The sequence below is a fragment of the Hyperolius riggenbachi genome, chromosome 8 (genome assembly GCF_040937935.1).
Source record: "Hyperolius riggenbachi isolate aHypRig1 chromosome 8, aHypRig1.pri, whole genome shotgun sequence".
NCBI lineage: Eukaryota > Metazoa > Chordata > Amphibia > Anura > Hyperoliidae > Hyperolius > Hyperolius riggenbachi.
In genome coordinates this window covers 184,194,106-184,221,587 of record NC_090653.1, presented here as the reverse complement: position 1 = coordinate 184,221,587, position 27,482 = coordinate 184,194,106, and the positions used below count along the sequence as shown (strand labels likewise).

The 27,482-nt window shown below is 47.7% G+C and overlaps 1 protein-coding gene across 4 annotated transcripts in view; it reads right to left on the bottom strand.

Moving 5' to 3' along the window:
• Positions 1-27,482, bottom strand: part of NOX1 (NADPH oxidase 1) — a 2,086,008-nt gene that overhangs the window by 881,267 nt on the left and 1,177,259 nt on the right. The gene's annotated exons all lie outside the window — the stretch shown is intronic.

Here is a 27,482-nt window from a genome sequence, read left to right as displayed (position 1 = left end):
TCTGGTTTATGTGCTCAGCGCTACTTTGCGCTGAGACGTTATAACGAAAGCATTGTTTGTGGCTGTCAGATCTGCACCGGCTCTGTGCGCCACAATCTCCTATTGGAGTCAGTCCTCCCCTCCACTATACTAGGGATAGCCTGTTTCCTTGTGCTAGTGTGTGTACCTCCTCCACGTCAGCTCATGCGTTGCATGCTGACTGTGGAGAATACACCACCAAGCCTTACATTATGAAAACCCCATTACCAATCCCCATTGTGGGGGGGATTCCCAGAAAGTATGACATTGTTAATTATGGTTCCTGTTCCTTTAAGAAATTTGAAGAACTTAACTCTGAAACAGAAAATGAGTTTTTCTCTGAATGTGCCAGGTTCCTGGCCAATCCCGATCTCCAAGCGACTCCTGTTTCAACCTGGGCACTCCAACTAAGTTATATTTTGTTTAAAGGGGAATTATTCCAGTGGGCATTTGATGTTCTCAATCATTCCGATTTGAAAGAGAGACCGCTGGAATTTCTAGCGTTTGTGATCCATAACTGGTTGCGCATAGATCCATTGCCTTTTCCTCTTAATGAACTCCTGGCAGCAGGCCAATCAGCTTCTCCTTCAATTGCTTGCAAAACTGTTCAGCAAGCAGAAAGTGTTACTGATAATTTTCCTGCAGCCTTGAATAAATCACCAAAAACAGCAGGGTCTAAGGCAAAACGCAAACGTTCTAAGAAACGTGTCCGATCTGCAGAGTCGTTATCCTTAGCGACTGAGACCTATAATGAGATTCTGCCATTAACAGATAATGAAATGCAATTGTCTTTCAGGGGAGTTAAATGGACTTATGAAACTACTAATGAACTTTCCTCCCTGGCTAGGGAAAATAAAGATTTTTGTTTAAAAGAATTATCTGAGTATGATTATGAGGAGATATTACAGAGTATTGAACAAATCAACTTATTTGTGAAGCAAGGAAAGTTTGCATACACTACAGTTCAGCACTTGCTACAGGTATTGGAGATTCTTAGGAATAAGGAATCTGCCAATCACCTGCTAATTAACCCAATATATGTCCCTGCTACAATCATATCTGCAAACCATGATCTGCCTGTTAAGTATGCTTGGAATCCTCCATTTGAGAAAGGAGAGATGGAAGCTCTGGTCAATGAATGGAAGAATGATTCAAGTTCATTTTGTCAATTTTACAGTGCAAAAAGCGAATTAGTATTGAATGCATGCATTAAGTCTGCCTATAACCTAATAAAAACTGGTGTGTGTGGGTATGACTTTGTGGCTCCATTGATTGATGTGTGGGAACTGATTTTGGATGATTTTTATGTGACTCCGAATTCGCAAATTTGGCGTTCTGACCTGCCTGCTTCAGCACCTTTGGCTGATTCAGCAGGTGATTCGGAGCTCTTTTTGTGTGAAATTGAAGTTCCTGCAATTCCACCCTGTACCATGGATAACTCAGTGTTACTTACCAGTAAAACAGAAGCCACTGATACATTCTTAACCTTGCCCTGCGCAAATTTCTCAGCAGAGAATCCAGAGGTCCTGCTGACTTCCGAGTCCAGCCTAGCCAGTACTCATGACTCTTTGTTCAGTGAAACAGACACCAGAAAAATCTTGCCTGCCTCTGCAAACACTTCTGCAGAAATTACCTGTGTTAATAAAGTTCAACTCCTGTCTGATCCAGCAGATGCCAATAGATGCACTACATTAGTTTCCGAGTCCCAGCAATCCTGTCTAGAAACCTCAGAACCCCAGCATCTGAATTTTCCAATTTTACAAATGAATGGTGATTCAGATGCGCAAACATTGTGTCTTGATCTTCCTGTTTCTACACCTCGCTCTAGTTTCGTGAATAGCTCAGAGCATCTGCTATGTGAACCTGAAATCGCAGAATTATTACCTTGTTCAGAAAAAATTCCAGTAAATTTGCCCTGTATCGTGAATAGCTCAGAGCATCTGCTATGTGAACCTGAAATCGCAGAATTATTACCTTGTTCAGAAAATGTTCCAGTAAATTTGCCCTGTACCATGAATTGTGCAGTAGATCTCTCCAATGAAACTCAGGTCACAGAATCATTATGCTGTCCAGCAGGTGCTTCCATGGTTTTGCCCTGCAATATGGACTGTTCAGTGATCCTGTCCAGTGAAGCTGTGGTCGCAGAGTCTTATGCTTCACCCAGTACTTTGGATACTTCAAACCCTCTAGCAGAGGAGTCTGAGGCACTGCTTACCTCAGTTGGTGTTGCAGTAATATTCACTTGTCTAGCAGCTGTTTTGGAATTACAGTCTGCTCTAATAAAACTTGATGAATTTCTGCCCAGCAAAGCAGAAGCCATTAAAATATTGTCCTCGTCAGCAAGTGTGTTAGATACCTTGCCCTGTACACAGTCTGATTTAACCAATGTTGTTGAGTCCCTCTCCAGTGTTGTAACAGCCGAGGAACTCCAGCCCTGTCCTCTGAATGTTTCAGAAGTCTTGCCCTGTAACATGGATAATTCTGATTCTCTGGTCAAAATAATAGAAATCTCAGAATTTCAGTCCGGTCTGATGAGTGTTCCTGAAACCCAGCCCTGTATCCTGAAAGATTCTGGTTCTCTGGCCACTATGGCAGAGGTTCCAGGGTCCCCTTCCTGTCCAGGGAATTCCTCAGTTTTGCCTAGTCCAGTGGGGGCTGCTGCAATACTGACTTGTTCCTCATGCCTCATGAGCTCCAATCCAGTGTATCAGATGAGTCTCTGTCCAGTCCAGAGGTAGTTGTGGAGTCCCTATCTGGTTCAGTGCATACATCAGAAGATTTGTCCTGTCTTGTTAGTACCCCTGAATCTGATTTGTTACTGACTTTGCTGGAATCAGCGACATCTAAGTCTGATCCTGCATTCTCGTGTAAAAGTCCAGTAGTTGCGAAGTCTAGTCATGATGATTTTTTTTTGGCCAGTCCTGGTTTTGGTCCTGTCTTGGCTGACCCTGAGGCTCACAGTTCCTTGACATGCCCAGAGGTTTCTCTTGTGCCAGTGTGCCCAGATGTTCTTTGTGTGCCAGAATGCCCAAGTGTGTCTAAGGTGTTAGCGTGCTCTGATGCTTCCTTAGTGGGAACATGTTCTGATGTTGCCAGTCTGCCTGCATGCCCAGAGATGGTTCTGGTTCCTGAAAGCCCTGATCTTGATGTTTGTCCTTGTGGCCCTGACTCGGGAATTGCCCTAGGTTCCATAGGGGTTCTTGATAGTTCTCCATGTGAGCCTCAGGGGCATTCTGACCTATGGGGATCTCTTTGGAGCTTCAAGGTGTTCTGGGAGGTCTCTGAGAAAACTTGTCCTGGTGCCTTGGACTGGTTCAACAGTGGGTTTTGTGTTGGTAAAGACAGTCCCGGTGGGCATTGCAAAGGCTTTGGCGTTTTTGAACGGTTCCTGGAAGGCGGTGGGTATCGCTCAGGGAGTTTCGGAGGGCTTTCTTCTGGAAATCATGGTTCTGATGGGTGTCACACTGGGGCTTGTAGTACTGATGGGCATGGTTCTGTAGGTTCTGGTTCTGATGGGTCCAGTCTTGTGGGGACTGATTCTGGAATTCGGTCTTGCCGGGCTGTCCCGGTCATCATAAATTATCAGTCAGACTGTTTTGTTGGGAATTTCAGTTTTGAAAAGCGTCTGGAATCCGCTTTTAAGGGCGGGGGTACTGTAATGATCGCTGCTGCAGCAGGTGTTGCTGGAAGTAGTAGTGCTGCAGCTCAGGCAGTTCTGATCTCTTTCCATGCAAGCTGCATAGCTTTGTCTGCCTTCCCCTGCTGTCAGCTTGTGACTGATTATCATTCACCTGTGTGGGAATCTGCATGTCTGCTCCCATTGGATGACCTCAGTATAAAGATCTGCTTCCTGCAGGACTCCTCGGGTTTTCATAGCTTCAGTTTAAGCCTGTCTTGCTGTCGCTTCAGCCCCCGATCGTGTTTCTTGTTCTAAAGATACTTTGCTGGTTTTGCATCATATATTGGTTCATTGCCCATATATATGCATAACAGCACGTTTATTATTTTCCTTGTATTCGTGTTACGTTGATACATCAGTGTCGCTGATGTATACGTACACGAACTGTTTATATCCTGTGTGCAGTTAGTCAGCTTTCCAGCACGTTTTGGTAGTTTGCGCGTATCGTGAGCACCCGTGCTGAGCTAGTATCCTGCTCCTGGTCCTGTTTGTGGATTGCGTTCATCTCTGCGAAGAGATAACGAATCCTTCTGAATCCTGTTCTGTTACCGTTTGTGGATTGCGTTCATCTCTGCGAAGAGATAGCGAATCCTTCTGAGTCCTGTTCCCTGTATTACTCCAGTCCTAGTCAGCGTTCCTGCTTATGTCATATATCGGTTCATTGCCGATATATACATATGTTAGTCAGACGTTACAAATAGTTTCATTGATAGCTGTAATTGTAATACGCTAGGAAAACATACTTATTGTATATTTGTCTGTGTTACGTTCATCTATCTTGATCCTGATATTTCCTGACTATCCTGTCCTGTCTTTGTGAGGCACGCCATCGCTGCAATCGCATTGGCTGCCTCATTCCAGTCTGTCTTGTTTTGGACGCTTGCTGTCGCTAAGTAGCCGCTAGCTAGCAAGCGTTCATTCTGTCTACCTGTCTTGATCTCCTCAGTTCTGGTTTATGCGCTCAGCGCTACTTTGCGCTGAGACGTTATAACGAAAGCATTGTTTGTGGCTGTCAGATCTGCACCGGCTCTGTGCGCCACAATCTCCTATTGGAGTCAGTCCTCCCCTCCACTATACTAGGGATAGCCTGTTTCCTTGTGCTAGTGTGTGTACCTCCTCCACGTCAGCTCATGCGTTGCATGCTGACTGTGGAGAATACACCACCAAGCCTTACAGCTACTCAAGTTGATGTAATGCTAAACAAGAAGAAAATATAAGCATTTATGCATCAAAATTATGTTTTTCTTGACATTTTTGCAAAAGATACAAACTCAGTTTAAAGGGTTCCTATACACTTCTCCTTTGACAGTACGGCTGCATCAGAGCAACCACACTGTGTTCTTTTTGTTGCTGCCCCTCACTTACCAATTGGTCAGTGTCCTCCACAGCTCCCTCTATGTCCCAGTGCCAACCATGCACTTGTAAATGCAATTACATCATCATGTACACAAACGGGCATAAGTAGACATCACTGGGCACCCCTGCAAATCTTTGAATGGGGCCCCTCCCCCCCCCCCCCCTGCACACATGATCTACAGAAAATGCATACAGAAAACCAACAGACGAGTGTGCTTATTACACTCACTCTGTCCATCTCTGATGGAGCAAAACTGGCTCTGCAGATTTCTCCAGCATCACTACAGTACACAGCACTTGGAGAGGGGTAGAGGGGCTGGAGGCAGGGTGCTGTACACAAGAGACTACTGCACACTGAATAGGGCTGTCTACAAACCTTTGTCTGCAAAACTTTGTATGGTTCCTTATCAGTGACTGAGCAGAGGCAGTCATTAGGACAATTGTGCAGAAAACAGAAAGCTTTTTCTCTCCGTGCCCTTAGTTGTCAGTGTTTCAAAACAAGGAAAATAAACTTCTCCTTCCATGGGGCCCCCTGCTGCTTCTGGACCCCCTGCAGCTGCATCCCTTGCAGGGTCTATTGTTATGCCTCTGCACACAATGCTGTGAAGCTATGGACACTTCTATCTCACTCTCATAACCAATCCAAATGGGGCTAGGGAGAAGGCTGGACAGTCTGTCACATTTCTGACCAATGTAGCACTCCAAAATTAAACATTCTATGCAACTAACACTTCTTGTCCTGGAGCCCACACAGAAAATTCAATTTTATTACAACAACAACAAAACACTTGTAAAGCACTTTTCTCCTGTACGACCTTAAAGGGATACTGTAGGGGGGTCGGAGGAAAATGAGCTGAACTTACCCGGGGCTTCTAATGGTCCCCCGCAGACATCCTGTGTTGGCGCAGCTACTCACCGATGCTCCGGCCCCGCTTCCAGTTCACTTCTGGAATTTCTGACTTTAAAGTCAGAAAACCACTGCGCCTGCACGCCCGTGTCCTCGTTCCCGCTGATGTCACCAGGAGTGTACTGCGCAGACACAGACCATACTGGGCCTGCACTGTGCGCTCTTGATGACATCAGCGGGATCAAGGACACGGCAACGCAGGCGCAGTGGTTTTCTGACTTTAAAGTCTGAAATTCCAGAAGTGAACTGGAGGCGGGGTCGGAGCATCGGTGAGTGGCTGCGCCAACACAGAATGTCTACGGGGGACCGTTACAAGCCCCGGGTAAGTTCAACTCATTTTCCCCTGACCCCCCTACAGTATCCCTTTAAGTGCATAAGCTTCTCTCAAATCAGTACATAGTGATGAGTACACAGGGAAAAATTATATGATCATAAATGCCAGACTAAACAGGTGGCTTTTCAGTTTTGTAGTTGTCTTGACTTATTAGTAAGTAAGTAAGTTCCCCCAGGTGTTAATTTATTCAAATATAAAATAACCATCTTATTTACCAAAAAGAAGCAAGTAAAAAGAATGAATGCCCGTAATTGTAAAGTGTATTTTATCGGGATAATGTAATATTATTGCATTTTGATTAATCTGTAAACACTGTGCCAGACCAATATGATCTATACAAACGTATGGTGACCTGTCTCTGGTCACAAATCAGTCCGAAAACTTGCTGCGTATTGATCTGCTGTAAGGATCACCATATCCCCACATAAATCATACAACATATACAGCAGCGTTATCCATAAATTCACCAGCTGGCTGGATGTGCCTGTTTATTTCACACCCCCGGGGGGTGGCGGGTTATCGCCCCTCCCCCCCCTTGGATAGCCAGTGTGTGTGTTGCTCCCCCCTTCCCCCCCCCTAATAAAGCAGTGGTTTCCCTTTAGAGATCCCCCCTTCTCCCTGCAGAGATCGCGCAGGGAAGCAATGTACAAGAAAATTTTCACCTAATCTTGTTCCTGCGACAGCGATCGGGCTCCCCTCCATTCAGTACCGCTGACAGCCTCTATTTGCAGAATGGATCGGGTCCCGGCACTCACGTGCTATACACCATCACACCCTTGCCCCACCATTATACTTATCATTTTTTTTTTTTTCCTCCCCTGATGACGCAAGATTGCGAAACCGGTCGAGAAGGCGACAGGCGGCACCATTTTATTTGAGGTCTTCTATTGACCATTTTATGCGCGCTACTTTTTCGGGGTTCCCAGTGCACGGGCCCCGTATGTGAGTTTTCCTTTATCCTTGTTTTTAATTGTTTTACTTGTTATGTAATAAAGACGGTTTACACTTAGATGTGCCGTATATCTCTTTCATGTCACTATCCTACTGGACTCCCCTTTGGTGAGTCCCTGCGATCTCAGGATATCTACTATATTCCGGAAGAATCTGTAGTGTGCAACATCGCTGGTGAAACGACACCATTTGAAAGTTCTGCGGACCACCTATCAAACTCGTTTACAACCTTATAATGTGGGTTGTTGGAATCTGGTAAGCCTTGCTTCTTTACCCTTTTGTTCGAAGATCCTGTATACCAAAAAATGATGAAAGCTGTATTACTATAGACCTGCGCTGACTTTATATATTCATTGCTTGTGTGGACTTTTGGACATTGTCCTTCTCGGCTGCGGTCGCCTTCTGCCTTGGCGCTGACACTTGTTTTTTATTAATGCTGCTGTATATGTTGTATCATTTTGATTAATCATTTATCATCCTGGGGAATTCACCCCAGTTGCACTTTTGGTATCTTAAATGCTTCAGTAGGGCCCGTACTGGGGACTGAAAGGCCTGGGGAGGACTCCCATGATAGGGCCAGCCGAGCAGTCAGCAGGGAAAGGGTTAATTCCTGGTCGTGGGGGTTAGCCATGAGCTGGAGGTCTGTGTGGGTCAGAGAGGGGGCAGGCGGAGCAGTGCTAGGGGCATATATACCAGAAGTGGAGCCTCCTTTTTCTGGAACCCAAGCTGGAAGCCTCCCTTATCTCCTGCCATGGCTGATGTGGAAACCCTCATTAGGATGGTCCGGGACAAAGCTGCCTTTCGGGAAGCTGGCTGTGTCACCAGCCAGATGGCCGTCCTGGCCGTGGATCCATCCGTCTCAGCTGGGGTGCCCGCCAGAGCGCTTGAGCCTGGACCCTTTCCCTAGAGCTCAGCGCCATCTTAGGAGCCCCTCCGGGGACCCTTCATCCCCTTCCGCCAAGTCCTCTGGCAAGAAGGTGGCTGGGAGGAATCTCCACCACGGGCGGAGCTCTTCCGGCGGTACATCCCACAAGTCCTCTGCAGCCACACCGCCGGCATCAAAGCGTTCATCCTCCATGGCTGGTTCCCTCCCTGGGGCCAGGCCTACCCATAGCCAGAGCAAACGTGGAGCGAGTGCCTCCGCCCGCGGCAAGACAGCTGCCACTTCTGGTCGGCAGGCCACGGCTTTTAATTGCAGCATCGCAGGGCTTGGCTGGGCCCCCCACGGCTGCCTCATCTCCTAGGCAGGCCTCATCTTCTGGGCGATCCTCACAGCCAGCTGTGAGTGGATTGACGGTGTCTTGCAGCTGCAAGAAGGCTTCCCAACAGGCCTTCATTCAAGCCCCCTCCTCTGATGACAGTTTTGGGTCACGTGGTGACGAGCAGAGGCCCCCTTTGAGGGGTGAACAGTTGGTGAGCCCTCCTCGAGGAGTCGCCGGGGATTCCCCCAGGCAGAGCACTGGCTCCTCCTCGGAGGGTGAAGGATCAGATCCTGGTCTTCCTGATGGCTCCGGACCATCGGCTGACCTGGGCTCAAGCTCGGTGCAGCCAGTTGAGATTAATGGTGCAGTGGGTATTTCGGGTAGAGGTAGTTTGGGCAGTTTGTAGGGGTTCATTGCAAGAGGTGAGTCCTTCCCCCCCAGTCCCAGTGGCCCCCCTCCCCCACACTGATCAGGTTAGGTTGGCAGACTCGGCTAGGGGGAAGTGTATGTTTGCTTTGAGGGCCCTTTGGGGTAACATTTAAAACAAGAAGTTTGGGAATGGATTTGGAAGGGGGAATTTGTTGAGATATTCTCACTATTACCCATTGAGAAATTTAACTTAGATAGAGCAAAGCCTGACGAGAGCAAGAAAGAGGAGGAAGAGCACAGGTGTTATCGTCTAATACTGCACACTTTCCAAAATTAGCTCCAGGCATTTGACATTTTAGCCAGTGCCTTTGGGGAGAAGCAGTGGGACTGTTGTTCAGCTCTTTTCTGCTGCCTTGATTGTATTGGCGAGGCTCATCGGGTGTATGGAGAAATTGCTTGGTTACGGTATGACAAGCAATTCCGTCAACAGAAAGCTGTGCTGCCTTCGGTCCGTTGGGACCTTAAGGACATTTGTGGGTGAAATGAATGATGTCGGTGGGTCGCGGCAACCAACCCTTTTAAGGTGGGGCCAGCAGTTCTGGATCTGCATGGCAGCTGGCCGCCAAGAAAAAAGGGCTGTGTTGGCAATTTAACAAAGGGTCGTGCAAGTTTGGTAGATCGTGCAGGTTTAAGCATGTGTGTTTAACCTGTGGAGGAAGCCATCCGGCCATCCGGCCACTAGGTGTTTCAAATCAGGAAAAGGTCGTTCCAGCGATCCTTCTAACAAAAGGGAGGATGCAGGTGAAGGTACAAAGGATGGAATGATTTCTAAATAGATACCCTGACACCGCTTCAGCAAGGTCATTGTTCCATGGTTTTTCAGACGGTTTCATAATCCCCAGTGTCTGTACGTCAGTTTGCTCCCCCCCCCTGTATCGCAATTTGAAGTCTGTTTCCCTTTGCCCGGATGTCATCTCTCAGAAGCTAGCCAAGGAGGTTTCCTTGGGTTGCATGGTGGGCCCCTTTGTCTCACCGCCTCTGGATGACCTTGTGGTATCCCTTCTAGGTCTCATCCCTGAAAAGGAGTCCAATTCATTCCGGGTTATTCATCACCTGTCCTACCCCAAAGGTGCGTCGGTAAATGACGGCATTGACCCAGAGCAATCTTCGGTAGTTTATACATCCTTTGATGAAGCGGTGAAGTGGGTAAAACGCATGAGGCAGGGTGTGCTTTTAGCAAACATAGACGTAGAATCTGCATTTCGTTTGCTACCTGTCCAACCAGCCAGTTTTCCACCTTTTGCGCTGTTTCTAGGAGGATAGTTTCTACCTTGATCTCTGCCTTCCTATGGGTTGCTCCATCTTTTGACAGTTTTTTGAAGCATTCAGCTCTTTCATTGTGTGGGTGGTGAAAGAGGAGGTGGGTTTGCGGTCAGTCATTCATTATTTGGACGACTTCCTATTCCTGGGACCCAGGGATTCACCAGAATGTGCATACCTCCTGGCTGTGTAATTCTTTTGGTATCCAATTAGCGGGGGACAAGACAGAGGGCCCGCAATCGGCTATTAAGTTTTTGGGTATATTGATCGACTTGGTCGCCATGGAATGTCGCCTACCGGATGACAAAGTGACGGACCTAAAAGCGGTGATAGTTGAGGCAGTGGCAGTTAGGAAGATCACTTTGTGGGCCCTACAATCATTGCTAGGCAAGCTTAATTTCGCCTTACTGACGCTTCTGGTTTCCTGTGGTTATGGGGCTTACTTTGCAGGTCAGTGGAGCACTGCACCATGGCCTGAGTCCTGGATCCAGGCTGGCAGTGGAACTTTGGGGCCCGAGTCTGAGGAACAAGTTGGGGCCCAAGTCTGAGGAACAAAATAATTAAATTTAACTGCGACAACCTAGGTGTAGTCACAGCAATTAACAAGGTTTCTGCTTCTTCTCCCCCTGATGTATGTTTGTTGTGTCAGTGTAATGATCTGCTCAGCTGCCTGTGCAGGCAGGCAGCTTTTTGACCATTGTTCAGGTCTGCATTCTGCAGGTCTCTGGAAGAGAGACCTTTCGTCAGTTTTTCAGCTTGCTGCTGCTGAAGAATTTGCATACGTTTGTCATGCAAATTGCCTAGCCACATCCCTTGTAGGCTTGCTCTATATATACCATGTGATATCACAGACCTTCGCTGGTCATAAGGATTTATCCTGTGAAACACTCCGGAGAGTGTCAGCCTTGCTCATTGTTTGAAGATTAGCTTAGAGTAATTCCTGGGACTGCACTAGGCAGGTTTCCCTAGTGCAGTTAGGATTGTATATCTGTTTTGATTGTCTGTTGCGATTGTCCTGTCCCTGCAATGGTCGACAGGAAGTCGTTCTGATCTTTGTTCTTGGAGTATAGCTGGAGCAGCGGTTGCTACCAGCTATCTCCTCTATCTGTCTTGCCTGGATCACACTCGCCTAGCGCTAGTGCTGAGGATCCATCTGATCTCCATCTCTCTGTCTCCCTGGATCGCACTGGCCTCTTTTCGCTAGTGCTGTGGATCCTATCTCTCGCTTGTTCCGGTTTTCGTGTGTCTGTCTTGTCTGCTACGAACGCTTGCTGGAGGCTCGGTGAGGTAACCGTTAAGCAAGCGCTCGCGTCCTCTGTTTCATGTTTGTCTGTCGGTGGTTAGTTAGGCGTGCTTGTCTCTATTGTGCTTATCATGTGGAGACCGCGCACAAACGCGTGCACTGTTGCGAATGAGTGCGGTGTTCGCGTTTAGCTAGCGTTTGTTATTTTTCTTATCTTCTCATTGTATGATTTGCTGTGCCTTTGCTACTCTCGTGCTCTGCCTTGCTGTAGCCTTGTGTCACGTCTGGCGATCGCACCTCTCGCGATCGCGTTCCTACTTCATATATGCTGTGGTGTGTGCACCGTCGCGGGTTGGCGACTAGTTTGGTGCACACACATACAATCTGTCTCTGTGCTCATTCTCAATCGCCTCTCTTGCGATTGCGTTTCTTCCCTTCGTACAATTCCTGTCTGGCATGTGTGGTAGGGCAGAGGAGCTGTTCCTCTGCACTCCACAGCTCCACCTGCCGACAGGAATTTCCCTCTACAGGTGCATTGCACCTTCTACTGGGTTTCCTCAAATTATACGCTTGTGGAGGATTTCCGCAGTGTCAGCGCACGCCTTGTGCGCTGATCACGGAGAGAATTCCGCAATTGTTACAGTCAGCTGGTCTTGTCTTGCCCTCGTTTCAACATGTTTGTTTGCGGCCCACTTACCTGGGTCTACCAACGACGTGGCTGATGCCCTCTCTCGTTTCCAGTGGGATCGATTCAGGAGGGAGGCACCAGGAGCCGAACAACGGGGTCTTCCCTGCCCGGAAGAGCTAAGGTCGATTCCATTCAGAAAATGGATGTCACGGGGTGGTTTCGGCTTCCACATGGAATGCCTACTCGGTTGTATGGGCTCAATGGAATAGCATGTTGCAGCAGTTCGGTGACAGTGAGTCTGATGACCATCAACTATGTGTCCTGTTTCACATTATGGCAAGTAATGGAGTGGCGGGTGTTTTGCCGGCATCTCTGTCAAAAAAGCTCACGGCCCTTGCATTTCTATTTAAAACGCAAGGGGTCTCGGATTTGATGAAAGATTCTTTGGTTTGTCTGGCTTTAAAGGGCTACCGGTTGGGCGTTCGAGTGTGTAATACACTTCGGGCAAGCAGTCAGCAGGGAAAGGGTTAATTCCTGGGGGTGGGGGTTAGCCATGGGCTGGAGGTCTGTGTGGGTCAGAGAGGGGGCGGGCGGAGCAGTGCTAAGGGCATATATACTGGGGGTGGAGCCTCCTTTCCCTTCAGGGAATTTTTTGGAACCCAAGCTCCCTCCCTCCCTATGTTATTTATGTGTGATTGTTTTGTTTTCTTTTACTGTATGTCATTGCAGCTGGAGGGGCAAGTTATCCAGAGGTGGTCAGTAACTGATTGGGGAGGTTTCACCTGGGTGTGTACACCTCCGCAGAAGGTAATCGCTCTTCAAAGAGAAGTAAATGGTACTAGGAGAAGAAACACAGAGACAACGGGAGCCCAAATTGTGCAGTATGTCACAGATGAATGGGTAGGTAAAGGTGTTCAAAAAAGGGAATTGTAATGATCCACTCAGCTGTCTGCACAGACAGACAGCTGTTTGACCATTCCTTAAGTCTGAGGGCTGCAGGTCTCTAGAAAAGAGACCTGTCTTTGCTTTGCAAGTTTCAGACCTGCTGTGCTGCTGAGGAATTTGCATACATTTGTTATGCAAATTGCCTACCTGCCTCCTTTGAAGGCTGGCAGTATAAATACCATGTTCTCCCAGAATCCTTGGCTGGTAATCCTTAATGGCTTGTTACTGCTAAACACTCCTAGAGTGTCAGCCTTGCCTGTTTGTCAAAGATTATCTTTAAGAGTAATTATCTTTGATTGATTGAGTAGATTATCTTTAGAGTAATTCTTGGGACTGTACTAGGCATTCTCTCTAGTGCAGTCAGATTGTATTATCTGTTTTGCCTGTACATCTTTGTGTCTCAATTACCTTGTCACCAGCGGTGGTCGACAGGGAATCGTTCTGTCTGTCTGGGGGTGCTAACCAGAGCAGCGGTTGCTACTGGTAGCCCCTTCTGTTCATCTGTCTGGATTGCATTAGCCCTAATGGTAGTGGCAGTGCTTCCTTCTGTGCCTCAATTGCCTTGTCGCCAGCAGCAGTCGACAGGGAATCGTTCTGTCTGTCTGGGAGTGTAGGCCAGAGCTGCGGTTGCTGCTGGCTGCTCCATCAGTATGGATCGCTCTTGCCCTAGTGGTAGTGGCAGTCCCTCCTTCTGTATCTCAGCCTTTGGGGTGTTAACCAGAGCAGCGGTTGCTACTGGTAGCCCTTCTGTATATCTGTCTGGATCGCACTTGCCCTAGTGGTAGTGGCAGTGCCTCCTTCTGTATCTCTGCCTTAGGGGTGCTGGCCAGAGCAGCGGTTGCTACTGGCAGCCCCACCTGTCTGTCTGTCTGTCTTGTCTGATACGAACGCTTGCTGTAGGCTCGGTGAGGTAACCGTTTAGCAAGCGTTCGCGTTCTCTATTTCGTGTTTGTGTGTCTTTGGTCAGTTAGGGTGGCACGCTTATCACTGGGCGCCTAACGCGCGGTGATCGTGCAGAAACGCGTTCACTGTTGCGAATGAGTGCGGTGTTCGCGCTTAGCTAGCGTTTGTTATTTTCCTTATCTTCTGATTGTTGTTTGCTGTGCCTTTGCTACTCTCATGCTCTGTACTTCTCAGTCTGGTGTCTGTTGGCAATCGCCATTCTTGCGATTGCATTCGCAATTTCTTTCCGTTGATGTGTGTTCATCGTCGCTGGGGGGGCGACTAGTTTGGTGAACACACATTCTGTCTGTCTCTGTGCTATTTCTCTTGAAGGCCATTCAGCCCTGCTTGATCCTGCTCGTACAATTCCCAGCTGGCATCTGTGGCCGTGCAGAGGCTGTGCTCGTCTCCAACTGCTGGTGGGAATTGCCCTCTACTGGTGCATTGCACCTAACCTGGGTTCTCCAAATGACATGTTTGTGGAGGATTTCCGCTGTGTCAGCGCGCATCTTGTGCGCTGTCCACGGAAACAATTCCGCAAACGTTACAGGATGACCAGCCAAACCAAAATTCCCAGGGTAGAGGGAATGTTCGATTTGCTTCAGATGTCATTGCCTAAGGCAAAAGCATATGTGGATCCTATTATAGGTAGGATCATACATTATATTAAAACAGTTAAAAAATCTGTGCATGTTCCTAAGCCCAACCCATATGAATGTTACCTTGATACAGGGTTGTTTGAACCTCCATTTGCTCCGTGGGAGTTGGGAGCTTTGATGGAGGAATTGGAGTTTGATTGGAAGGCCTTTTGCGATTTTTACATCGCAAAAAGCGAAGATATTCTGAATGCTTGTCTTGATTCTATGTACATTTTGATTGATTCTGATGAGTGTGACGAGTGTTTTGTGGATCCGGTGATTTGTGTGTGGCAGACGATTTTGGAGGAATTGCACACACACCAACCAATTGATTCCAATAAAGAGACACCGTTGTCATATGATTATTCCTGCCTTTCTGGGGTAAAGCAAGTGAGTTTAAACACTGTGCGACCTGAAATGAATGGGTGTGCCTCGTTTGTGGACACCTGTGTGAATAGATTCTCTTCTGTTTGTTTGGAGTTTGAATTTGTGCGATCTGATGCCTGTTTTTCACATAATCCTGCTATGGAGAAAATTCCTAAACCATGCAGCCTCAAAAGTAACCCTTTGAACACCTTGCAGTCCACTCCACAGATTGCGGAGGCTTGCGCTTTGAAAGCGTCAGTTTCACAACCTAAAGCGATCTTGGATTCGCAAATTTTGCATTCTGTCTCCTCGGATTCGACATTGTTAGCCGAGTCTAGGGGTGAGACAGCGCTTTGGTTTTGCGAATCTGATACTGAGGAAAGTAATGATTTCCCACCCTGTACTCTGGATGAGTCAATATTGCCTTGTACAAAATCTCCTGCAGTGACCCTAGAGGCTCGTCTAGGTATTGCTACTACTCTCACCTGTTTCTCTGCTATTTTAGAATTGCAGTCTGGTTTGACTGCTATGTAGGATTCTGCCTGCAGTGAAACGAAACTCAGAAAATCAGAGCTAGTTTCACTAGATATTCCTGTGTATCCTTGTCTTGATGAAATTCAGTCTCAGCATATGGTAGAACCATTCCTGGGACATCTGCCCTGTCTGCAGAAGGTATTTGATGTTCGGCCCTGTAACATGGATAGTTCAGAATCCTTCTTAGAAAACTTGGAAAAGGACACTTCTGAGATCTTGCTTGATGTTTTGGAGGTTTCCAAGTCCCTCCTAAAGGGTGCAGAACTTCTAGGAGATGCCTTCTGCCCCCCAGATCCGTCTGAGGTTTTGCCCACTTGCATTGCTGTTGTGCTGACTACTTTTGCAGCTCTTGTGGAGCTTCACTCATGTGTAGTCAATGATGACTTTTGGTTAGATGATATTACAGTCACAGAAACTTCTGAGTCTGAATCCGAGTCTTCTTTCGAAAGACCAGTACCTGTGACCTCTACTCGTGATGATTTTCTGCCCGGTCCTGGTTTTGGTCTTGTCGTATCGGGCTCTGAGTTTGGCAGTTCCCCGACATGTCCTGAGGTTTCTCCTGTGCTGGTGCACCCCGATGTGCTCTGTAACCCAGAAAGTGTGCCTCGGTTACCAGTAGTGTTGGGCGAACAGTGTTCGCCACTGTTCGGGTTCTGCAGAACATCACCCTGTTCGGGTGATGTTCGAGTTCGGCCGAACACCTAGTGGTGTTCGGCCAAACTGTTCGGGTTCGCCCGAACTGCTGAATGCCCGGCCGAACAGAGCCCTGTTCGGCCGAATACGGCCCCCCTATGGGGTCGCAGGCATAAGGGGGGAGCATGCCCCGATCGCGGGGGGTGGGGGGGTCGGAAATTCCCCCCACCCCCTCCGCTAGCGCTCCCCCCTCTGCCCGCTTCCCCATACAAAAGTTTGACGAAAGTAAAATAGTACCGGTGGTGGTGGCTGGCTGCTGCAGTGGCTGGCTGGCACTATGAAGTGACTGAGGAGGAGGAGTCCGAGTAGGACGCGTTGAGGGAGGCCGGGCAGTGGGCGGTTCAGCGGTGGTACTTCCGCCCTTTCTCTGACCTCACGTCCTCTGCGTGATGACGCATACGAGGGTACGCGTGACGCGTACCCTCGTATGCAGAGGACGTGAGGTCAGAGAAAGGGCGGAAGTACCACAAGGGTACTACCGCTGAACCGCCCGCTGCCCGGCCTCCCTCAACGCGTCCTACTCCTCCTCCTCCTCCTCAGTCACTTCATAGTGCCAGCCAGCCACTGCAGCAGCCAGCCACCACCACCGGTACTATTTTACTTTCGTCAAACTTTTGTATGGGGAAGTGGGCAGAGGGGGGAGCGCTAGCGGAGGGGGTGGGGGGAATTTCCGACCCCCCCCCCCCGCGATCGGGGCATGCTCCCCCCTTATGCCTGCGACCCCATAGGGCCCCCAAAGGCGGGATGTTCGGGGAGTTCGGGGTTCGGCCCGAACGTGCTGAACGTCGCGGCCATGTTCGGCGAACGTTCCCGAACCCGAACATCCAGGTGTTCGCCCAACACTAGTTACCAGCATGCTCAGATGCTTCCTCGGTGGAGACATGTTCTGATATTGCCTGCCTGCTTGCATGCCCAGAAGTGGTCCCTGAAAGTCCAGATCTTGATGGGTGTCCTGGTAATTCTGAATCCGGAATACTCATAGGTTCTATAGGGGTTCTTGGTAGTTCTCCATGTGAGCCTGGTGAGCGTTCTGGCCTCTTGGGATATCTGCAGAGCTTCAAAGGGTTCTGGAAGATTCCAGGAGAAATTTTGCTTGATACCCTGGATAGGATCAACAGTGGCTTTTGTGTTGAAAGGGACACTTCAAACAGGTATTGTGGCAGGTTTGGTAGTTTCGGACACTCCCTGGAAGGTGGTGGGTATTGCCTGGAGAGTGTCGATGGGTTCTTCTCTGGCATTCACAGTCCTGATGGGTGTTACGCTGAGACTTGTAGTACTGATGGGCATGTTTTGGTGGGTTCTGCTTCCGATGATGTCAGTTTCGGGAGGACTGACTCTGGAATTGGGCCTTGTCGGGCTGTCCCGACCCTCATGAGTCTTCAGTTAGATTTTTCTGGAAACATTAGTTTTAAGAGACGTCTGGAATCCGTCTCTAGAAGGGGGGGGGGGGGGGGTACTGTAATGATCCGCTCACCTGTCTGCACAGACAGACAGCTGTTTGACCATTCCTTAAGTTTGAGGGCTGCAGGTCTCTGGAAAAGAGACCTGTCTTTGCTTTGCAAGTTTCAGACCTGCTCTGCTGCTGAGGAATTTGCATACATTTGTTATGCAAATTGCCTACCTGCCTCCTTTGAAGGCTGGCAGTATAAATACCATGTTCTCCCAGAATCCTTGGCTGGTCATCCTTAATGGTTTGTTACTGCTAAACACTCCTAGAGTGTCAGCCTTGCCTGTTTGTCAAAGATTATCTTAGAGTAATTCTTGGGACTGTACTAGGCATTCCCTCTAGTCAGACGCGTATCTAGAGACGTGCAGGCGTGGCTAATGCCCTAGGCGCCGCCTCCTACAGGCACTTAGGGGGGCGCAGATCTCTCCTTCTTCCTTTGCTGTGCACAGCAAACACAGGAACAGGAACAACACAGGAAGAAGTGCAGCGTTATGTGAGGGGGCAGAGCAGCTTCCCTCCCCCTTTCCCTTCAGCTGTGTGATCCTATTGCCGTACGAGCTGCAGTCAACAATGATCATTTGTGCTTAGCAGTGTGATGGCTGCAGCTGGGCTCCGGGAATAGCTCAGGGCTTCTCTGCTGGGGAATCCTGCAGCCCGGTTTTGCCTGCTCTCTCTCCCTTCTCCTCAACTGCTGTGGACAGTAGCAATTTCCCCACCACGGGTGTCGGGTAACACTGAAAAGTTTAGTGACAGGCAGATCTGCATCTCTCCCCTTCTACAGTTGCTCTGAAATCCCCTGGCTGGTCTTCCTGCTTCTCTGAACAGACCCAGCCGGAGGATTACAGAGTGGCTGCAGGAAGGAGAGAGATGCAGATCTGCCGGTCACTGAACTGTGTTACACGTGGTGGGGAAATGAGTACTCGTGGACAATCTGGCCATAGCTGCTGATGAGGGAGGCAGAACAGGCAACATGAACCTGGAGGATTCTACAGCAGAGGAGCTTTAGCAGCATGCCACTGATCGTCTGTGTTTTGAATCAGCAAGACCTCCGAGGTAGGGATGAATGGACCCCACTCCCTCCCTGAAGTATAGGTGGCTGTCTCCTCCCCTCCTCCAGTATAGGAAGCCTCTCTCCCATCCTAATACCTCAACCCGCCTCTCCCCATTCCACTCCTTGTCCCTCATCCCCTCTCCTCAACCCCTCATTTCCTCCCCTACAGCCCATTCTTGTGCTCATTCCCCCCCTCCCGCCCCCCTAGCCTTATCTTTACTCATAATGCTGGATCCGCACCATACAATTTTTTGGCAGATTTACCAGCCAGATCGATTATTTCCAGCATGTCCGGTCTGAGAATCGCTCTTTTTTTAACGCGATTTTCTGAGCGATTTCCTATGGAAATCCCCGCCCTTCCCCGCTCCCCCCCCAGCAGCTGTGGGGTTCCTCGAGGGGGCGCAGTTACAGTGCTTGCCATAGGCGTCATCTTCCTTAGGTACGCCACTGCCTCTAGTGCAGTCAGATTGTATTATCTGTTTTGCCTGTACATCTTTGTGTCTCGATTGCCTTGTCGCCAGCGGCGGTCGACAGGGAATCGTTCTGTCTGTCTGGGGGTGCTAACCAGAGCAGCGGTTGCTATTGGTAGCCCCTTCTGTTCATCTGTCTGGATTGCATTAGCCCTAATGGTAGTGGCAGTGCTTCCTTCTGTGCCTCGATTGCCTTGTCGCCAGCGGTGGTCGACAGGGAATCGTTCTGTTTGTCTGGGAGTGTAGGCCAGAGCTGCGGTTGCTCTGGCTGCTCCATCTGTCTGGATCACACTTGCCCTAGTAGAAGTGTATAAAAGAAACAGAGGCGCCAAAAGAGTAAAATTGTATAAAAGGTTTAAAAGTATTTGGGTGGCGGTGGTGGCCAGGCAGCACCCAAAAACAGACACGATGCTGTTGATTGTAGAGACGATCATTTATTCACATACTCCTATTAACAATACAACGCGTTTCACGGGCAACATCCCGCTTCATCAGGCAATAAACAACCGGAGTATCTCACTGTAATATGACAGAAGCAACAAACGGGTCAGGATCCTGTAATGGGCTTTGATATGTTGAGACATACATATAGGTGATAAAGCATGGTGTACAGGGGAGTGAGGTGGTAGTGTAACATGATAGAGGTAGAGGAGTGTTACAAAGGAGATATTAAAGGAGATATTAACGTATGGCCATTCATGTAAAAGTTGTGGGAGAATTATGTTAAGGGACTATCGGACTATAAAAGAAAAAGGAAATGTTTGGGGGCTATGTATAAAGCTGGGAGTATAATTATTATTGCTTAGGACAACAATATGCTAGATAGATATATAGGCATTTGTTACATGCAATGAATATGGAGCAACAATATAGTATGGCTTAAGTAGATGCTGTTACAATATGAGGGTAATGATAGATTAAAAAGACTACTTACCAGCGTGGGGTCCAAAACGTGCTTGGCACCTCTGTGCTGTAGTGTGGGAACTGAGGTCTTTAAATAGGGAGTTCCTAACCTAATGATGTAGTGGCAGTGGTAGTGGCAGTGCCTCCTTCTGTATCTCAGCCGTTGGGGTGTTAACCAGAGCAGCGGTTGCTACTGGTAGCCCTTCTGTTTATCTGTCTGGATCGCACTTGCCCTAGTGGTAGTGGCAGTGCCTCCTTCTGTATCTCTGCCTTAGGGGTGCTGGCCAGAGCAGCGGTTGCTACTGGCAGGCCCACCTGTCTGTCTGCCTTGTCTGATACGAACGCTTGCTGTAGGCTCGGTGAGGTAACCGTTTAGCAAGTGTTCGCGTTCTCTATTTCGTGTTTGTGTGTCTTTGGTCAGTTAGGGTGGCACGCTTATCACTGGGTGCCTAACGCGCGGTGATCGTGCAGGTTCAAGAACATTTGGGAAATAGTGATCACAACATGATAACGTTTGATCTGGTGACTGATAGGCCACGGGGCAGCGGGACCACTAAAACTATGAATTTTAGAAAAGCAAAGTTCACTCAAATTAGGCAGGCACTAAGTTTGGTGAACTGGGATAATGTACTACAAGGGGAAGACACTAAAGGGAAATGGCAAGCTTTTAAACTTATACTCAATCAATACTGTAGTATGTATATCCCATATGGAAACAAAATGTCTAGGAATAAAAAAAGGCCTCTATGGATGAATAGAAAGGTTAAAGATAAAATGAAGAGGAAAAAGAATGCCTATAAGGTCTTAAAACAGGAGGGGACCGAGGCTGCACTAAGCAATTATAAGGAGTGCAATAAAAATTGTAAAAAAGAAATTAGGCAGGCAAAGATTGAAGCTGAAAAACAAATCGCTAAGGATATCAAATCTAACCCCAAAAAGTTTTACAAGTACATTACCTCTAAAAAAAGAAAGGTTGACTGTATAGGACTCCTAAAGGATGAGGATGGGAACTCAATGGTGGATGAACAAGGTAAGGCAGAGTTATTAAATGCTTTCTTTGCTTCTGTCTTCACAAAAGAAACAGCACTGTTGCAAACTACAGAGGCAGAAGAGTCTCAAACTTCTAACTGTAATATTAAATACTTAACGCAGGAAGAAGTGAAGGCAAGACTAAATAAATTAAAAATAGACAAGGCACCTGGCCCGGATGGCATGCATCCTCGGGTCCTAAGGGAATTAAGTTCAGTTATAGATAAACCCCTTTATCTTACCTTTTGTGACTCTCTTGCAACTGGCAGAGTCCCAGTGGATTGGCGTACAGCCCACGTTTTCCCATTATTTAAGAAGGGCAAAAAATCTGATCCAGGAAATTATAGACCTGTAAGTTTAACATCAGTTGTATGCAAACTATTTGAGGGGTTACTAAGAGATACTATACATGACTTCATAGTAGAAAATAATCTTATTTCTCAGCATCAACATGGGTTTACTAAAGACAGGTCCTGTTTGACTAACATGCTTAGCTTTTATGAGGTAGTGAATGCTAATATGGATATTGGGAATGCTGTAGATGTGATATACTTGGACTTTGCAAAGGCCTTCGGCACTGTTCCCCACAAAAGTCTGGTGCAAAAGTTGAGGATGCAAGGACTGGGGAAGAGTCTGTGTTCATGGATAGGGAACTGGCTAATGGACAGAAAACAAATAGTTGTGGTCAATGGATCGTACTCAAAATGGGAGACTGTTAGCAGTGGGGTCCCACAGGGGTCTGTTCTGGGTCCAGTGCTCTTCAATTTATTTATTAATGACCTAGTAGATGCAGTAGTGAGCAATGTTGCTATTTTTGCAGATGATACAAAATTGTGCAGAATCATCAACTCTCAGGAAGATAGTGTCATATTGCAACAGGATCTGGATAGGATGGCTATATGGGCACATACATGGCAGATGGAATTCAATGTTGACAAATGTAAGGTCATGCATTTTGGACGTACTAATGGTCTAGCACCATACAAAATAAATGGGATACAGTTGGGGACATCAAACTTGGAGAAGGACTTAGGAGTACTCATTGACAACAAGTTAAATAATCGTACTCAATGCCAAGCAGCTGCAGCTAAAGCTAACAAAATTTTGGGATGCATTAAAAGGGAAATAAAAACTCGAGAGTCTAGCATAATATTGCCCCTGTTTAACTCTCTAGTAAGGCCACATCTGGAATATGGAATTCAGTTCTGGGCACCACATTACAAAAAAGATGTTTTAGAGCAGGTGCAGAGACGAGCAACAAAATTGATGTGTGGGATGGAAGGTCTCACTTATCGAGAAAGGTTAGATAAACTGGGTTTATTTAGTCTAGAGAAAAGACGCCTTAGAGGGGATCTAATTAACATGTATAAATACATCAGAGGGCAATATAATACCTTGGCGGATGAGCTTTTTGTCCCTAGGCCTTCTCAAAGGACTAGAGGACATGATCTGCGCATGGAGGAAAAACGTTTTAACCATTTATTTAGGAAAGCGTTCTTTACAGTAAGAGTGATTAAGATGTGGAATGCATTGCCACAGGAAGTCGTTATGGCAAACTCTATACCTGCATTTAAAGGGGGCTTAGATGCTTTCCTTGCGTTGAAAGACATCCATGGCTACAATTACTAGGTAATGCCTAATGATGTTGATCCAGGGATTTTATCTGATTGCCATCTGGAGTCGGGAAGGAATTTTTCCCTTTAGGGGCTAATTGGACCATGCCTTGTAAGGGTTTTTTCGCCTTCCTCTGGATCAACAGGGATATGTGAGGGAGCAGGCTGGTGTTGTACTTTATACTGGTTGAACTCGATGGACGTATGTCTTTTTTCAACCAAAATAACTATGTAACTATGTAACTATGTAACTATGAATGAGTGCGGTGTTCGCGTTTAGCTAGCGTTTGTTATTTTCCTTATCTTCTGATTGTTGTTTGCTGTGCCTTTGCTACTCTCATGCTCTGTCCTTCTCAGTCTGGTGTTTGTTGGCAATCGCCATTCTTGCGATTGCATTCGCGCTTTCTCTCCGTTGATGTGTGTTCATCGTCGCTGGGGGGCGACTAGTTTGGTGAACACACATTCTGTCTGTCCCTGTGCTATTTCTCTTGAGGGCCATTCAGCCCTGCTTGATCCTGCTCGTACAATTCCCAGCTGGCATCTGTGGCCGTGCAGAGGCTGTGCTCGTCTGCACTCCACAGCTCCATCTGCTGGTGGGAATTGCCCTCCACTGGTGCATTGCACCTAACCTGGGTTTTCCAAATTACACGTTTGTGGAAGATTTCCGCTGTGTCAGCGCGCATCTTGTGCGCTGACCACGGAAACTATTCCGCAAACGTTACAGGAATACTCACAAAGGTGGGTTGCACACGGGGCAACCAACCACTTAAAGCAGGTGGAGTGTCTTATACCTGACTCCACTTAGGTATGCCAGCAATCCTGGAAACGGTCGCTCTCTTGTTGAAAAACCTCATGCACTTTAAAACTGTGAGGTGGTGTAGGTTCCACCTCAGGTTAGGTGTTTTGGACTCCCCTCACCAACCCGTGGGGGGAGGGAGTATAACACAGAAGGGGGTAAATAGGCACCCAATGAAGTATAAAAAGTTTAAAAACACACTTAAAACTAAAGCTTGAGGTGGCTTACCTCATAGAAGACAACTCACTTAGAGTAGAAAATATTTATTAAATATTTATTAACAAGCTTGTTAATAAATATTTTCTACTCTAAGTGAGTTGTCTTCTATGAGGTAAGTCACCTCAAGCTTTAGTTTTAAGTGTGTTTTTAAACTTTTTATACTTCATTGGGCGCCTCTTTACCCGGGTCTACATGAAAAGGGCGCCGGTAAAAAAGGGCGCCTGGTGAAGCCCATATATATACCAACTTCGGCTACAAAAAAGGCACCTGGTGTAGCCCATATAAACTTCGGCTACAAAAAAGACGCTTGGTGTAGCCCATATAAAAACTTCGGCTACAAAAAACTCCGGGATGTGTTAATTACTATTCCTCCTCCAGGCCGCCATGGATAGTGGGGGAATGAACTAATTCGGCTTCCAGCGCTTGTAGCCCATATACAAACTTCGGCTAGAAAAAAACTCCAGGATGTGTTAATTACTATTCCCCCTCCAGGCCGCCATGGATAGTGGGGTAATGAAATAATTCGGCTTACAGTGCTTGTAGCCCATTCAAAAACTTAGGCTACAAAAAAAAGGCAATAATATGGGCTACAGAGGGGCACCTTACTGTAGCCGAAAAAAATACGGGCTACAAAGGGGAGCCCGCTTGTAGCCGAAAACCTTGTAGCCAAAAAAATATGGGCTACAAAGGGGAGCCCGCTTGTAGCCTATATCAAAACTCGGGCGCCCTTTTCTACACCTTGTAGCCCATATTTCCAGAAATAACATTGATGTCTATGGCGGCGCCCTTTTCATACAGGCACCTCGGGCTCCCGTTTCAACCGATCCCCTTTACCCCCTTCTTCAAAGAGAAGGGTAACGTGTTGGTGGCATGCAGCTGTTCCTGAGCCGGTGTTCGCGGCTGGGAGCCATTCATAGGCTGCATGTCAATTGGAGTTAAGTCACGAGTAATGCCTCCGGATCCCTCCATATATGTATATATATATATATATATATATATATATATATATTTACATTTGCACTATAGTTGTTGTTAACGTGCCAATATGAGCAGCAGGGAATTTTCCTCGAATCATCGAGGGTTGCGGGACGTGGATTAGAAACGCTTAGATTTTGCACTCAATTTTGTGCACAGCATTCACAAATTTAGAACATTATTGGAACATTAAGATCTCGCATGTCGGAACACATTACCAGTATTAAGATTAAAAATGCCCACACTGTTCCTACGCCAGAGGCCAAGCATTTTAGGTCAGTACATGGTAGCAGCCCTGCGGGTGTCCGTTTCATCGGTCTAGAACACATCCATCGTACGATTCGGGGTGGAAATTGTGATTGTCTGCTGCTCCAGAAGGAATCAAGAAGATGGATCTTTGACCTGAGGACCACTGATCCACCTGGGCTCAACGAGAACAGTGGGGGGTACTCATCTCGGGTGGGGGAAGCCTCCGGATCCTATTGAGGCTTTCCCCGTCCTCATTGGTCCCACTGCGGCGGTGAAAATCCTCCCGAAGCGGCGGGAGAAGGCTGGACAGTCTGTCACATTTCTTATTCAAATATAAAATAACCATTTTATTTACCAAAAAGAAGCGAGTAAAAAGAATGAATGCCCATAATTGTAAAGTGTATTTTATGGGGATAATGTAATATTATTGCATTTTGATTAACCCTCCTGGCGGTTCATTTCTGTCTGGAATTAGGAGTCAAAAGCGGTACATTGTTTTCAAGAATTTTAGGGCCTCCGATTCAAAAGTTATAACTCACCAAAATATGTCAGAATAAAAGTATGGTAGACATTTTACATATAAATAAAAGACTGGAACACGAATTTGCAGGAAAAAATAAATTTATCAATAAAATGAAATAGCAAAACTGTACAAATAAGCAGCAGATTATATATATATATATATATATATATATATATATATATATATACAATAATCAGTACAGTATATACAATAATTAGTACAGTATATCCCTAGTACACCTCCCGTGTGTGGTAAATCTTAAAGCATGGAACGGGACACAGGCCGACATCACAGTCCGGGCAGTAAAACCGGGTTTCTTTGCGGACTTTCTTCCCCTTGCTATCCGTCTTGCTGCAGCAAACAACACACATTCTTGTTGGTGTCACTTTTTTTGGAGTGGGTGGGATGTATTCAGAAAAGTGGCGGCCAGTGAGGCGCTCCGGATTGACCACATATGATGCACGGCGCCCAACTCGCACATCTGATGATGAAGTTGGGTACTTCAGGCAAATGGTTTCACACAGTTTCCATATGAAGTCAGCATGTGATCCTGGCCTTTCACTGCGTTGCTTATGCAAGATGAATGCATTCCACAATGCCTGTTCCAGCAGATGACGGAAATTTTTTTTATAGTACTTTTTCTGCTGTTTCCGCACTGCGGGGTAGTATGTCATCGCCTGGTCAGCTCGGTCCACCCCACCCATTGTATGGTTGTAGTCCAGGATGACTTGCGGCTTGTCCAGGACTTTCCCTCCTCGCGTTCTGGTGGTGACAGAGGATGCATCGTGGACAGTGCTGAGCGCACACACGTTCCTCTTGTCACGCCAGCGGAGTGCCAACATTTTTCCCTTCTGCCAAGCCACAATGTCCCCAGATTTCAGCTTTTGCTTGGCGAAGGCAGTAGGCATTTCTCGCCGGTTAGGACGAACGGTGCCGTAGGCGTCGGTTTTGTTCCTGATAAGAAACTCAAACAGTTCAGGTGAACTATAAAAATTGTCCGTCGTCAAACAATACCCCTTATTCAAAAGTGGCTCCACCAAGGACAGCACGGATGAAGTCGCCAGCCCGTAATTGCTGAATGCAGGGTTGAACTGTGTCCCTTTCCCGGTGTACAGTACGCTGTTCCAGATGTATCCGGTGGCAGACTCGCATAAAGTGTAGGACTTTACTCCAAACCGGGCCCTCTTGGATGCGATATATTGGATCCAGGACAGTCTGCCCTTGAAGGCCATCAAGCTTTCATCCACACTTATTTCCCTCTGGGGTACATAAGTGTTGCGGAAGTTTTCCATGACCAGCTGATGACTAGTGTTGGGCGAACACCTGGATGTTCGGGTTCTGGCCGAACAGGCCGAACATGGGCCAGATGTTCGGCATGTTCGGCCCGAACGCCGAACTCAATGGGAGTCAATGGGACCCCCGAACATGCCCATTTTGGGGGCCCCATGGGGTCGCAGGCATAAGGGGGGAGCATGCCCCGGTCGCGGGGGGGGTCGGAAATTCCCCCCACCCCCTCCGCTAGCGCTCCCCCCTCTGCCCGCTTCCCCATACAAAAAGTTTGAAACAAGTTCAATAGTACCTGGGCTGGTGGCACTGGCTGGCAGTGGAGTGAGGAGGAGGAGGAGTCCGAGTAGCAGAGTGACGTTGAGGCCGGGCAGCGGGCGGTTCAGCGCTAGTACCCTTGTGGTACTTCCGCCCTTTCTCTGACCTCACGTCCTCTGCGTGATGACGCATACGAGGGTACGCGTGATGCGTACCCTCGTATGCAGAGGACGTGAGGTCAGAGAAAGGGCGGAAGTACCACAAGGGTACTAGCGCTGAACCGCCCGCTGCCCGGCCTCAACGTCACTCTGCTACTCGGACTCCTCCTCCTCCTCACTCCACTGCCAGCCAGTGCCACCAGCCCAGGTACTATTGAACTTGTTTCAAACTTTTTGTATGGGGAAGCGGGCAGAGGGGGGAGCGCTAGCGGAGGGGGTGGGGGGAATTTCCGACCCCCCCGCGATCGGGGCATGCTCCCCCCTTATGCCTGCGACCCCATGGGGGGCAGTATTCGGCCGAACAGGGCCCTGTTCGGCCGAA